The sequence below is a fragment of the Marmota marmota genome, unplaced genomic scaffold (genome assembly GCF_001458135.2).
Source record: "Marmota marmota marmota unplaced genomic scaffold, marMar, whole genome shotgun sequence".
NCBI lineage: Eukaryota > Metazoa > Chordata > Mammalia > Rodentia > Sciuridae > Marmota > Marmota marmota.
The window spans coordinates 3,245,361-3,260,474 of NW_025999926.1; the positions used below are offsets into that span (position 1 = coordinate 3,245,361).

The window sequence follows — 15,114 nt, forward strand, 5'->3', positions numbered from 1 at the left end:
GAATAAATTCAAAGGGAAGTAAGTGAAAAGGAGATAAAATTAAGCCAGACCTGGTGGCACACACCTGTAATCCAAGCGATTTGTGAGGCTGAGGCAGGAGGATCACAAATTCAAGGCCAGCCGCAGCAACTTAGAACTTGTCTCAAAATTAAAAAATAATTAAAAAAAGAAAAAGAGTCCTGGGGGTATAGCTCCATGGTAGAGCACCCTGGGGTTCAATCCTCACTACCGAGAAAGAAGAAAAAAAAAGGAAAAGAATGTGATTCACACAGACATTACAAGAGTGTTACACCTAACAGTCAAAAAATGGGAACCACCTAAATATTCAACAGTAAGCTTGGGCTCAGCAATGGAGTATTATGTAGCCATTAAAAGAGAGTTTGGGAAGAATTTCCGTGGTAAAGAGCTTTTGAAAACTACACACCCAAGAAAAACTGAAAAGAAAAAGCCAAATGTTCTCTGTGACCGCTGTGGGAACATGGTTTTGTTTTATTTCCTGCACTTTGTGAAATTTTCTCTCGGGTTACTCTTAGGCTGGAGTGATGGGCCCCCTGCTGGTGGAGTGATCTCTACAAACCCACAAAAATGGTCCCGGAACTATGGTGAGTCTGGGTAGCTCTCCCTCTGATGGAACCGGCTCCTGAGATGCCGAAATCATGTTCCATCTTGGCTCTGGCCATGAGGAGAGTGGAGTCTTTTATTTTATTTATTTGTTTTTAACCCTTTCCAGGACAAAGGAGAGCCCTCTGCCTGGGGCCTGGGAACCTCTCCCCCAAAGAACCAGCCCCTCCCCCCCGCAGGGCCTGGAGGCTCAGACATCACAGAGGCTGCAGGGCCTCCCAGGAACCCCTGACACATGCAAACCCCTGACTCAGGACCTGCTTCCTCTTCTTGATTTTTGTACCATTTGCATTTACTTGCATTTCTTCAGAAGGTGAGAATTTCCTGGCTCACTTCCCTCTATCTGCCCGTGCAGAGAGCTGAGAAAAGACGCAGCTGGAACATGAACCTTCATATTGGACCAGGGAAACGTCCTTCAGGGGCTGAGCCTCAAAATTCTCTACACTTCTTGCTTAATAGAGTCACAAGAATTAGACTACGGCCCGGCATGGTAGCACATGCGTGTAATCCCAGCATCTTGGGAGGCTGAGGCAGGAGGACTGTGAATTCAGTGCCAGCCTCAGCAAAAGTGAGGCACTAAGCAATTCAGTGAGACCCTGTCTCTAAATAATATACAATGTAGGGCTGGGGATGTGGCTCCGTGGTCGAGTGCCCCTGAGTTCAATCCCTGGTACCCCCATACCACCAAAAATGGGGAGGAAGGTGGAGGTGAGCCCAGAAGGGAGGTACAGGAAGGATCAAAACTCAGGCTTAGGGACACAACCTATAGGATTGGTACTTTTTCAGTGCCTGGTCAACAGAGATCTTGATCCACGTTCATATCCCAAAATCGTATGAGCCCCTAAGCAGCAAAAAACCAAAATGGGGTTTTCCTGCCATCAGGCCCCGCCCCACATCAGGGAGTTATATCTCTGCTCACATAAATAAATCCTATTACTCTTCAGATTTGTGAGTCAAGAACCCAGAAGGAAATTGGTGAAGTGGGGAATCTCATCTCATCTCAAACCTATGGTTTCCTTGCTGCAGAGAGGTATCCAAAGGTCCTGAGCATCATTTCTCAGGGGCTTCCGGAGACCCCAAAGCTCGGTCTTAAGCCCATCACTGAATGGGTTTTGCAGGTGAGTTGGCATCGGATCTGTGCAGGCAGATCCCAGCTGTAAACAGCGGGGTGCTGGTCTCCAGGTGCCATGGGGACGCGGGGGTCCAGGGGAGCTCAGAGCTTCCAGCACTGCCCGAGGTCAGCCTTCCTGGGGGTGAGGTGAGGGCATGGCACGGCATTAAAAGCACCCGCCCTGATTTGTCATTCATTTTACTGACAATAGCACCCTCTCTCTGTGTCACTGAACCACACTGCTCCTCAGGTTGGTGTGATACCCACAATGGAAGCAGAATTCCCTTTTTTTGGTGGTGGGGGCTGGGGGGACCAGGGATGGAACTCACTGAGCCACGTAGCCCCAGTCGTATTTTATATTTTTTATTTAGAAACAGGGTCTCACTATGTTGCTTAGCGCCTCGCTTTTGCTGAGGCTGGCTTTGAACTCACAATCCTCCTGCCTCAGCCTCCCAAGCTGCTGGGATTTTAGGGATGTATTACCAGACCCGGCTCAGAATCCCCTTTTTAAATGGAGGAGGCCTGAGATTGTGTATGAATACTGGGGAAACTGCCCCTCCCTACAGACCCCTCCAGTATTAGGAGGGGCAAAGTTTTATTGTTACCAGCTCCTACCCATGACTCTAACCCCGGCTTAAGGCTAGAACTCCGCCCTACTTTGGAAAAATCATTTAAAACATACCAGGAGGTGCTGCGACCTTGTCACCATTGACCACTTGGTCAGACGCAGTTTCTGTTTTCAAACAGAAAAAGGTGGGAGCCCCTCCCCTCCAGGCTGGGTTCACAGCCCTGCCCCCCACTCACTCTCCAGACTCCCCTCCATCCCCAAAAACCCCATTTTTTTAGATCTCTCCATTTCTGTTTACTCCAGGTCCCTCGTTACACCTGGGGACACTAAGCAGTCCTGCAGGGTGGGGTCAGGAGGAGGCTGCAGAGTTGCAGAACAAGATAAGATTTGGGGCTTAGATTCAGTTTCCCTCAAAGTGCCCCCACCCTTCCTACCCACATGGTCCCAGTCTGGACACACACACCTCAAATCTGGGATGGCACAGGCCACGGTGGCTAAGGACAGGATAAGGACCCATTTCCCCAAGGTGACATCCCCTTGCCCACAGCTGGTTTCCATTCCCACAGGGCAGGGCCTGAGAACCAGCTGCAGCCTGTTCCTCTGCCCAGCAAGGTGGGCAGGTCCAATCAAGCCTCCCCTCCCTTTCTGTGACCTTCGAGGTCACCTTTACTTATGTGTTCTGCAGGCAGAAGGCGTGGAAGTGTGTCCTTTCCCCTCCAAGGAGGCCTCTGTGGTCTGGAGGGAGCTGGGGGGCTTGTTCTGCCAGCAACTGCTGAATTGTATTCATAAAGATTGAAGGTTTTAAAAACAAGGGAATAAGATGACTTGGCCCATTGTGACAGCTAGGGACAGCAGACAGAACCAAAGGAAAACATGGCATCTCAACCTGCAACCCACACCTGCACGTTAGGCAGGTGGACCTCGCTCTTCCTATGTCACCCTATGTCACTGTGCCACCAACCGCCCCAGGGCCCAGGCTCTGCCTTCTGGAAATCTCAGCTCATAAGTGACATTAGTTCATAGCTCGTTTGTGTGGTTATGACAAAATACCGGAGGCCTGGGGACCTGCCAACAACAGGGACTCGCTGTTCATAGTCAGTGTTGGGGGGGCGGCTTCCGAGAAACTAGGCAATGCAAAGACCCCTCTTCAAACCCTGATTCTAATGATCACGTCAGAAGAGTTCAGACGTGTCACTCAAAGGAACAGGAAGGAGTTTATTGAAGGGACAGGAAAAAGCCAAGAGGACACTCTCCAGGGAGAGAGTGGGTCCTTTCAGAGAGCAGAGGGACAATGTGCCTCCCCTGCACTCCAGGTTCATTGAGGATCCCAGAGAAGTTTTCAGAGAGTCCCAGCCAGGTCCACCTCTTGGCTTTTGACTGACAGCAGGTTGACATCAGACTCTCAAGTCCCCACTGCTATGACAGTTTTATGTCACCTTGGCCATGCTGACCAGTTCTAATCGGATTCTTGGTCATTTTTACAGGTTTTAGAGTTAGGAAGAATTATCCTTATCTTCCAGAATCTGGTCTGTGAAAAGGGTCACAGAAATCTCTCCCTTCAAAATAACTTGGGTTCCTCTTATCAAGGTGATTTCCTGCCTGCATTTCCTTGCAGATAACAGGTAGCTTGCTGAGGAATGTGACTTATCCTGTCCAGTTAGGCCAGGCAGGGCTGCAGGTAAATTGCTTCTTGGCAAAGAAAGCATGTGGGGGTCCGCACAGTGGCCCACTTTATAGAATTATCCCCTTAACCTCGTGTTCCCACCGTGCTCATCTGTCTGTTCCCCTAACAGTTGTAGAGGCTGGAAATCCAAAATGAAGCTGCCAGGATCTGGTATCTGGCAAGGGGTGTCCCTGATTCAGGGTCCTCGCATGGGGGAAAGGCTGAGGGAGTTCCCTGGAGCCTCTTCTGGGCACACAATCCCATTCAGCGCTCTGTCCTCGTGACCTAATCATATCCCAAAGCCCCACTCCTAATACCGTCACCTGCGGTAAGATTCCAACATGTGAATTTTAGGGAGGACAGACATTCAGAGCCTCGAAGTTCCTTCTTCTTGATTATCAGTGCATTGACTTTGGGGATCACCAAACTCATCATCTCACGCCACAACAGAACATTGAAGCCCTCCTGGGACTCAAAATGGTTCACCCAGAAAAAAACCAAGGTTGAGCCTCAGTCCCTCTGAATCAACCCATCCCCTGGTACCTGTCACTGAGGCCACCTGGGCTTCTGCAGACACCTTGGGAACCTTATTCTATCTTCTTCTGACAGCATTCCAGAGAAAAATGTGTTGTTAATTAAAGACATGAGGATGTAGCTCAAAGAATTAACAGTAGGGCCTTGAAAGGTATTTGTACATCAATATTCATAGCAGCCTTGACTGCAATAGCCAAAAAGTGAAAGCAACCCAAGTGTTCATTGACAGAAGAATGCATAAGCAAAATGTGGTCTATCCATACAGCGGAATATCATTCAGCCTTAAAAAGGAAGAAAATTCTGACACTTGCTACAACACGGATGAACCTTGAGGACATTCTGCTGAGTGAAATAAGCTAGACACAGAAGGACAGACAGTGTACGATCCACTTCTGTGAGGGACCTGCGGTAGTCCAAGTCAGAGAGAGAGAAAGCAGAATGGCAGTTTTCAGGGGCCATAGGGACGGAAGAAAAATGGGAAGATACTGTTTAATTGTTGAAAAATTATGCTTGGGAAAGTAGGAAAGTTCTGGAGATGGATGGTGGTGATGATTGCACAATATGTGAATATGCTTAGTGCTGCTCCCCTGTAGATTTAAAAATGGTTAAGATGGCACTATGGTAGTGTCCCCCAAAGGATGGTGTCCCCGAAAGGTCCATGTGTTAAAGGTTTGGTTAGGGGCTGGGGATGTAGCTCAAGCGGTAGCGCGCTCGCCTGGCATGTGTGCGGCCCGGGTTCAATCCTCCGTACCACATACAAACAAAGATGTTGTGTCCGCCAAAAACTAAAAAATAAATATTAAAAAAAATTCTCTCTCTCTCTCTTTAAAAAAAAAAAAAAAAGGTTTGGTTAAAGGTGGCAGTGTTGAGAAATGCTGTGGATCTTTAAGAGGTGGGGCTTAGTGGGAGATCCTAGGTCATTGGGGGTGTGCCCTCGGAGGGGATAGCAGAACTCCAGTGCCCCAGTCTCTCTCTGCTCCCTGACTCAAGATGTAAGCAGTTTACTCTCATGCAGGCTTCCACCGTGATGTGCTGAGTAACAACGGGGCCACTCAATCTCAGACTAGCACCTCCAGAACCATAAGCTAAATAGACTTTTCTCTTTATAAGTTAATTACTTCAGGCATTTCACTACAGTCATGGAAAACTGACTGATACAAATGGTGAATTTTGTTAAATGTATTTTAACACAATTAAATTTTTAAAATCCAAGCAAGTGGTTTAGTATAAAGAACGTGGCGGGTGGGTATGGTGTAACTCAGCCATAGAGCAGTTGTCTTGCAAGTATGAGGCTCCAGGATTGACCTCCAGCACTGCCAAAAAAAAAAAAAGAGGTGGGCCATCATGGAGATATATGGCTAGATATGCAAAAAAGTAAACAGAAGTCCACGTGAGCCGTAGAATCCAGGGATGAGTGTCTGGGTGCTCACTCTCAATGTTTCCATCTGTTCAAACATTTTTACAAAAAAAATGGTGGCAAATAAGACAAGCAGGATGCTCTAAGAGGGGAGGGGAGGCAGAAAGAGGAGCCTCCTAGGCTCTCGGGTCTGACATCCCAACTCCACAGTCAAAACAGCACGGTCCTAGCTGGGTATGCCGATGCACAGCTGTAAATCTAGTGACTCAGGAGGCTGGGGGGAGGAGGATCACAAATTTAAGGCCAACCTCAGCAACTTAGTGAGACCTTGTCTCTAAATAAAAAATCAAATCAAAACAAAACGGCTGGATAGGTGGATGGGTGGCTCAATGGTTAAGATCCCCTGGGTTCAATCCCCTGTCCAAAAAAAAAGAAAACCTCATGGGCTCCAGTGAATAGAGGCAGAGGGCCCTGTGGTCAGGCAGGGAGTCCACCCAGCTCCCACAGGGACCACGATGTCCTGACACACAGACTCAGTTTTTAATCTTCCTGTGGACACTGCAGCTATGTGATCCTTGTCCCTCAGAGGCAGTGAAAGGGACAGAGGGAGCCCATGTTGTCACTACTGCCCAGGACACAGGCATAGAAAGTGAGGTCCTCCCTGCCCTCCAGTGCCTCATCATGTCTGATGGGACGCTTGTGGCTTTGGAGGGGACCCTGTCAAGCATTAATCAGGTCAGCCACCACCCTGTACCAGAAGAGCATACCAAGGATCCTCCAGCATGAGACTCTGAATAGAGCTGGGCTCTGAAATCAGGCCCTTCCACGGAGAACAGCTGTGTGATGCGGGGCTAGTCACTTCATCTCTCTGAGCTTCAGTGTTCTGGGAAATGCAGAGTGTGTCATGCAGCTGTTGTGAAGACTGTGTGAATTAATGCTTAAAAACGCAAGTGGCCGTCCCCTGGTGGGCTGGTTAGTTGGAACAGCAGTCCTGCTGCTGCACCCAGCACCATGGCACTGGCTCCCAGATCTAAGGGGAGGGCGAGGCCTGGGACAGGTTTCTGGCCTCTTTTCTTGAAGTATCTGATGCAAAGCCGGAAAGACTTGTCCCATGACTGGCCTCGGCTGCGTGCAGACAGAAAGGGATCTGGGCTCCAGGGACCTGCCCCTCCGGGGCCTTTTTGTTTCAATACCCTTTTTTTGAAGGAAGTGAGCCCCTGGGTCACTCAGGGACAATTCCTATGTCCCAGCTGGCTCTAGCTTTCATGGTGCCTTCTGAAAAGGGTCTCTAGAGCATGCTGGCCCCGAGCTCAGTCACAACTGTCTCACCCGGCTTTGGAAGACAGGGTGGCCCTCCAGACCACGGGCTGTGGGTCCATGGTAGGCAGGTAGTTGTCTCCAATGTCCCCTGTCTCCTGCCCACTAAGGAGGGCCCTGCCAATGATTCGAGGTGATCTTTGCAGATGAGACCCAGGGAGCAAGCACAGGCATTGTCAGTGAGCATTGTCCCTGGCACAGGGACCCACAGGGAGCCCCTGGGGTGCTGGGACACGCTGTGGGCATCACAAGATCAAGGGGAGGATATAAAGGAAGAAGGGATGGCTCTGTATGTCACCCTGGAACACCAGGGAGCAATGCTGGGAGGGGGCTGACAGGGCTCAGCACCTAAACTGCACCAGCCCCACCACACACACCTGGGGACACAGGGCATCAAGGGCAGCTGACCTCGTCCTTCTCCTCAGGAGCTTTAGAGAGAGGCCCCTCTTCTGGGGGATTCGGGAGACTGAAGAGTTTGTATCTGTGGGAGAGTAATCTTTCGCTCTCCTTTGGTGACAGAAGTGGCCGTCCCCCATCTGGATCGGAAGTCCACTTGTGAAGCACAGTTCTGAAGGAGTTCTTGTCTCGGAGGCCAGAGCACTCGGTTTTAAAATTCAAAATTAGAATTAATTTTGATGTCATTGCATAAACCAAGTTTTTTTCTCCCATTCTCCCTCCCTCCAGCAGAGGCCTCAGGCGTCAGACAAGCCAGGGGGCTGAGCAGAAAGGTCCCCAGAGTCAGGACAGGGCTGGAAGGCCTCCTCCCGCCGGGGGCTCCTCTGCCACTTTTTAGCGTCCTTATCTGGACTCTCAGCCCCTCCCTCCACTGCAGCCCTCCCCGCATCCCACCCCTCCATACGCACAGCATCACCCTGAGCCACTGGCACCAATACTGCCCCCAGTCCTCACCAAACTGCCCCAAAAGGGGGGATGCAAACACAGGCTGCAGCAGCCCCTCGATGTGCTAAGAAGTAGATGAGTGTTCCAATTTGGAAGGAAGGAAAATCTCAAGGTACCGGGGGACTATCTTTTAACAAACCCAATAACAGGGCACAGAACCCTCCAGAGAACACGACAAGATGACTTCTTATGAAGACAACGTTGTCTGGGATGTAATGATACACAGGAACCACCCAGGCAGACCTTTAAAGGTGTGAGGAGGGGTGGCCATTCTGAAGCACCAAGTGCTGTGTCGGGCAATCGGGGAATGGATCGTAGAGGGGCCGCGTATCCAGCAACCTCTGTGAATCTTGAACTTCAGGGCAGAGACTTTAACACCGTGGGATCAGCGCTATAGCGCCTTGTAATTCCTGAAGACACGGACACCTAAAAATTCCTGAGGGAAGATTATTTTCAACCTGGAATTCTAGATTTAGCAAAGTATTAGTCATGTGCAGAGATAGACTAAAGACATTTTCATATATATCAGCATTCATAAAATTAACCTTCTTTGCACCTTTATTAAGTAACTACTGGGATAACCTCTGGCAAAATGAGCAAGACGAAAGAGCAAAGGAGCATTGGGCCCAAGCTAGGAGAGTGAAGGAGAAGGCCCAGCGAGAAGAATATGCCACAGGCCTAAAGATGGAACAGTCCAGATTTGGTGGGTTTATGGAAGTATCCAGAATTGAAGGCTCTTGGGGAAAGAAAGAAGACTAATAAAATAAATGATTAAAATTGAACATTTGAGGACAATATTTTTTTAAGTGGCTAGAAAAGTATACAAGTGGCTAGAAAAAATGTGGCAATTAAAAACTCCAGGAGAAACAAAAGTTTCCCACAAGACAGGAAATGTGCATATTGGAACCTCAGTAAACAACATTTATCTTACTATCCTAATAATATATTAATTATGGATTTAACTGTACTAGAAGATGTGATAGAAGACACAATAGCATGGGGTAAGTAACTCTGTCATTACAAAAAGTCAAACAACTACATTTCCAATGGATCAAGACATGATGATGTAAGCATATTATCTAAAGGCACAAAAGTCACTGCCAAAAGAAATAACCAAAAAAGTAGCTCAAAAGTGAGAGACCGGGCTGAGGCTGGGGCTCAGCAGTAATGTACTTGCCTGGCATTTGTGAGGCACTGGGTTTGATTCTCAGCACCGCATATAAATAAATAAAAATAAAGGTCTATTAACAATTTTAAAATATATATATTAAAAAAAGTGAGTCACTATGAGGAATAGGGCTCTGGTATCTTAGAGAGGGACAGAAGGACCAAGGGGATCTATTCTTTTTACGCTGAGTCTTTCAATTCTATTCAATTCTTTGCGCAATAAACATAATTTACATTAATGAATAATAATCTCAATAAATAAATATTGCCAAAGGACAATAAATCAATATCTGCCTGTGAAAAAGCAGAAAGAAGTAGAGTACCAAATGAAGGTGAAAGTGGTGCATTCAGTAACAAAATCCAGGGAGCAGGGCTTCCATAAGACAGGCACAAAATTCAGGCAGAAGGGGTATATTAGTCAGTCCCCATGACTGTAACAAAATACCTGAAATAATTAACTTAAAAAAGAGAAAAGGTTCATTTGGGCTCACAGAGATTTCAGTCCATGATGGATTCGGCTTGTCACACTGATCCCAGGGCAAGGCAGCTCATCATGGCAGGAGTGCATGGTGAAACTGTTCACCTCATGGCCATGGTGTGAAGAGAGAGGAAGGAGCTGGGGGTCCCGAAATCCCCTTCAAGGGCCTAACTTCCTCCCGCTTGGCCCCACCTTGTCAGGGTTCCACCACTTCCCAGTAGTGCCACAGGCTGGTGACCAAGCCTTTAACGCTGGGCCTTTGGGGACACATAAAACCATATCAACGGGGAAGGCAAGGCGAGAGCAGATCCAAGTACCTGGAGAGGCTGACCATCAATTAAAACGCCTTGATCTACTCACTTCTTTTTTCATTTTCTAATCAGCCCTGGGAAGTGGTGGCTTCTTGGTGACCCCAGACGCCCGTGGAGAGCAGAATGTGCTTTCTCGGGTGCTGCTGGGTTTCCGCACACCTCTGGCACACACTCAGGGGAGCTGCCAGGGGAGCCCAAGAAACGCTCTTCTCAGCAGGGAGAATCAACGCGGGTTCTGAAGCCAGTGCTGCCTACGAACCGTCCCATGTCTGTCTGGATCCAAAAGAATGTTAACAAAACCTCTCGGGGGGAAGAGAATTGTCTAGATGATTGCAGAAAATTGACCGTTTTCCAAGACAAGCATGGCATAATTTCAGCTCTGTCGAGGCTGTAAGTGGTGCATCTGGTTCAGACAACTTAGGGAAATGGTGACTCAGTGGGAAACTGGGTGGACAGCGAGGGTGTATCTTTGTGTCAAATCTACACGAATTTGAGAAAGATTGGAATTATGATAAACTGAAGCAAGAATACTCCTTCTCGTTTTGCCAACAGTTTGACGCTTTTTGTTGTTGTTGTTGTTGTTATGCTTTTATTTTTGCTTGTGGCTCCAGGGATTGGACCTGGGGTACTTTACCACAGAGCTACATCACCAGCCTTTTTATTTTTTGAGACCGGGTTTTACTAAGCTGCCAAAGGCCTCGCTAAACTGCTGAGGCTGGCTTTGAACTTGCGGTCCTCCTACCTCGGCCTCCTGAGTTGCTGCGATTACTAACAGTTTGGTGTTTAATGCCTTATAGTGGCTTTTGTGTCTCCCCATTCAGGTGCAGCATGTCATAAGCTTACTTGAAAGAGTCTACTGCTAACAGCTGTTCGTCAGGACCCACTTCTGAACCTCCAGAGAAGTGCAACAGGAGAAATAGCTGCCCTGAAAAGACCTCCCCCCAGCTACACCTGCCAGAGGTAGATTCTCTAGTCCTCAGAGCCGGTGGGGACTTGGGCTGTCAGCTCATATGATTTGGGCTCAGGAGAATTGACACAGGATCCTCTCTGAATTGATGGTGGTCTCTTACCTCAAATTGGTCTTTTTCTCTCTGGGAATGAGATGATCATATTAATCTTCTCAGAGTGCCACAACAAAATGTCTTAGACTCAGCAGATTAAACACCGAGAGTTATTTCTCACAGTTCTAGAGGTAGGGAAGTTCAAGGTCAAGGTGCTGGCAGATTCGGTTCCCGGTAAGGGCCTGGACCCTGGCTTGCAGACAGTCACCCTCTCAGTGTATCCTCTCATGGTAAAGAGGGGGGAGACACAGAGAGCACATGCTGATGTCTCTTTCTCTCCTTAGCAGGACCAGTTCTACAGCTGGAAGGCACCACCCTGTGACCTCATCTAACCTGAATCACTCCTATAGATTCTACCTTCAGGTACAGCCACACTGGGGATCAGGGATTCAGCATATGAATTTTGAGAGGCACAATTCAGTCCAGAACAATGGTCAAACCACCAGCAACCCCACCACCACCACCACTGAAGTCAAGTTTCCATCATGTTGAACCAGAGAAGCTCCTTCCAGCACCATCCTGACATCTGATGCCCCAAATGTCGGGGTGCAGGGTAGGCTGGAGGTCACCAGGAGATGTTGGGATCCTCGGTGACGCTGGCCAGAGCCCAACAGGTACTGGAAAGCCATCTCAGGGCAGAATTAACACACAACTTCAAATACCCTCGTTCCTATGAATTGGGGGAATTTGGGGACCTTTCCCTCTCACTCTTGGAAGTTGTGGCCTGCTGGAAGAGTAAACCCAGACATTACAAATAAGAAAAAAAAAAAATATGCCACCAATCTGCCTGGCCTGCGAGGAGCTAAGATCTTCCTAGGCGCTGGCTCTGTGGGAACCCACCCAGGGGGCTGTTGAAGAAGCTGATTTGCTCTGATTTCATCATTGACAATCTTTCTCATCTCCCCCAACTTTCAATTAACTGCTCTCACCTCCTGATAGACGCCAAAGAGATGAAGCGAATGTTCTGGTTTCACAGGGAAAAGAGTGGGGCGGCCAGGCTGAGGAGATGGCCAGCCTCCATGCGGAGTGGACTCTGAGTAGCAGGCAGGACACAGGGGAAAGCAAGCACCCCAAGGTGCAGAAGCAGGTGCCACATGGGCCATGAAGTCCTTGGCTCCAAAGCACAGAGCAGTGGCCAGGACTCGCCCAGGCCACAGGAAGCTGTGCAGGCCAAGTGTCTCTAAAGACAGGAGGAGGAATGTCCCAGGATTCCTTACAGGGCAGGACCAGCCTGAAGGTCCTGTCTATTAATACTGAGAGCCGGTGGCATCTCCTGAAGCTGACCATGGCTGGGCACTATGCTGGGCATTTACAATCACTATGGACTGAATTATGTCCCCCTAAATTCATGTTGAAAGCGTAACCCCCAATATGATGGTATTTGGAGCCTTTAAAGAGGTTAAATGACGTCCTAAGGGTGGAGTTCCAATCCAACAGGACTGGTATCTCTACTAGAAGAGAAAGAGACCCAGAAATCTCTTTCTCCCTGTGTCTCTCTGTCTCTGTGAAGGAGGCTGTCTGCAAGCCAGTCAAATAACCCCAACCAGGAATCAAAGCCTCCTGGAACCTTGCCCTTGAACTTCTCAACCTCCAGACCTGTGAGTAAATTAAGGCACCCTGTCTGTGGTATTTTGTTACAGCGGCCCTCACCGACAAACACAGCATAATATAGTTCAAACACAAGTTGGTTTACTTTACCCCCAAAAGGCTGATTAATTTAAGCATCCTAAGTTCCCTATACCGGTTTTGCCATTACCTTTTTTCTTGCTCAACATCTTGATGAGTACCTCTGCAGGACAGTGGCTGGGAGAGTGAGGCCAGGTACCCCAGGCCCCAGAAATCCAGTGATCAAAACTGACTCCAGTGGGACTGGGGTTATGGCTCAGCGGTAGAGCGCTTGCCTCGCATGTGCGAGGCCATGGGTTCGATCCTCAGCACCACACAAAAACAGATAAATAAATGTATTGTGTACAACTACAACTTAAAATATATATATATATATATATATATATATATTTTTTTTTTTTTTTTTAACTGACTCCAGAAGAAAGACCCTGACAAACCCATAACAACGGAAGAAATCAGTGAAGTTGCCCAAAAGCTGTCATCCCCCAAGCCACCAGGCTCAGCTGGTGTCACAGGTTAAAAAATGATCCTTCACGAAGCAGAAAGATCTTATGCAGCATGACGGATTCAGAGGCTCATGAAGAGAGGCCACCGATCCTAACATCTGCAAAACAAGACATCTCGCCTTGTCACCAATGTTGGTGAGAGGAAGCCTTGTGTGGTGGCTGCGAAGCTTTCAACAATGTCGCCAGCACCTTTCCCATTCCCACGATCCATTTCTTGGCAGCTCTGTGGAATCGAGACCCACGATGCAGTGCTTCAGTTGAGGGTGGATTTCAAAACTTGTATCGTGGGATCCTTCCCCAATTAATGCAGAAAACAACCACCCTGGCAGTTATGTTTGGTGTGTGAGGATTCATCTTGCCTTCTCCAAAAGCACGTCAGTGCCCCCAAGTTTGCAACCCGTGGCTGGTGGCAGCAGGACTTGCAGGGACAACCGAAGCCATTTTTCACTCCATTGGAAAGACTTCAGACTTGGCTTCAAGACCACAAGCATCGTGACAAATTCACAGGCACTTATCAGCCTTTCGGGGCACTGAAGGGCCATGGAATTGGGGAGTGTTATGGAGGTTTGGTGCCCCTTCTTTTCTGTAATGGATTCAGCAAGGTCCTTTTCTTTCGCTTTCGAGGTCCCATGAAGGAGCCACCTGCCTTCTCAGGGCTCATTTGGTCAATGACTTTATCTGTGGAGGTCTATTGGGTGCCATGTTGGGATTCTTGTTTGTTTGTTTCCAATTAATGTTGTAAAAACTCACATCCAATCTCAGGTTGGTGGGGAGTTTCAGTCTTTCCCCCAAGGTTTTCAAAACAATCTGGCTAGAACAGGACAGGAAACTGACAAATCTTTTCAGAGGTGCCCATCTGAAGTACCACCCGCCTCTCATAATCAATACTAGTTAGGAGTTCTTGTTAAAGGTTAAGTGGTGAAATGCCGTTGGTTAACTAAATAGACCAAAGAACGTAGTTTGGTCTTGTTCCTAATTGCCTAGATATAAGATGGTGTCATTAATCCAGGTGAAGCCGGAATTAGACAGGCAGTCAGTATAGATAGGTAAATCGAGTCAGGTCGGATCAAGGAGGCCAATTTGAGTGAGTCCAGGAAGTTGGAGGCTGTCCCCTGAGGGATTAAAATGTTAATTCCTTCAGAGCCCTTCCTCACCTTTATCAAGAACCTGCCCTGCTCCTACCTGTTGTCAAGGTCACCTGTCCCCGAGCTGCCCCTCCCAGCAGGGAGCTGTAAGGTTGTTGATTAATGTGACCTGGGCCGCTCCATCCTGCCTTCCCCCTTCAGCCCACCTGTGTCCCCCCTTTAGGCCACCCCACCAGCATTCCTGGGCCCAGTCACATAGGCAGGAAGGAGAGAGACAAGAGGAAGAGGTCAGGAGAACAAAGGAAGCCTCGGACATGTAGAAAGGACAGAGCACCTGGCTTCTTGGGATACCAGGACACCAGCCATGCCCCTTCTCCCTCCCTGCTCTGTAGGCTTGCCTCAGCTAACGTCCAAACTTCAACGTCTGGGGAAGCAGGACTCTCACTGATAACCAGCGGTATCACGGGCAGCATGAATGATGCGCAAAGTTAATTTCTTTAAGCCTCAGCAACAACAAAAATTAAAACAATAAAAAGATGTAGTAGGAAAATTTTTTTAAAAAAATAATAATAATGATCACTTGATGACATGAGTGCTTCCTGCAGAGACACTGAGGTAAAAGGACCTCCATGACCTTCCAAAGACGCGTAGCTGGAGGGTGGCAGAAACTGTGCCCCAACCAGGCCAGCATAAGGCCAGAGCTGGATCCTCCCCTCCCCCTCCTTTTCCCCCTCCTTTCCTCCTCCTGTCTTTAGAGACACTTGGCCTGCACAGCTTCCTGTGGCCTGGGCGAGTCCTGGCCACTGCTC

The 15,114-nt window shown here is 48.4% G+C and overlaps 1 long non-coding RNA gene and 1 pseudogene across 1 annotated transcript; one reads left to right on the top strand and one right to left on the bottom strand.

Annotated features, from left to right (window-relative positions):
• Window positions 1-5,661: 5,661 nt before the first annotated feature.
• LOC125615871 lies at window positions 5,662-11,823 on the bottom strand. The gene is made up of 2 exons (XR_007346471.1): window positions 8,315-11,823; window positions 5,662-7,771 (listed from the first exon to the last, which is right to left on the bottom strand). It is a non-coding gene; the product is annotated as an uncharacterized LOC125615871 (long non-coding RNA).
• Window positions 11,824-13,063: 1,240 nt separating this feature from the next.
• LOC107157651 lies at window positions 13,064-14,864 on the top strand (annotated as a pseudogene).
• Window positions 14,865-15,114: the final 250 nt, after the last annotated feature.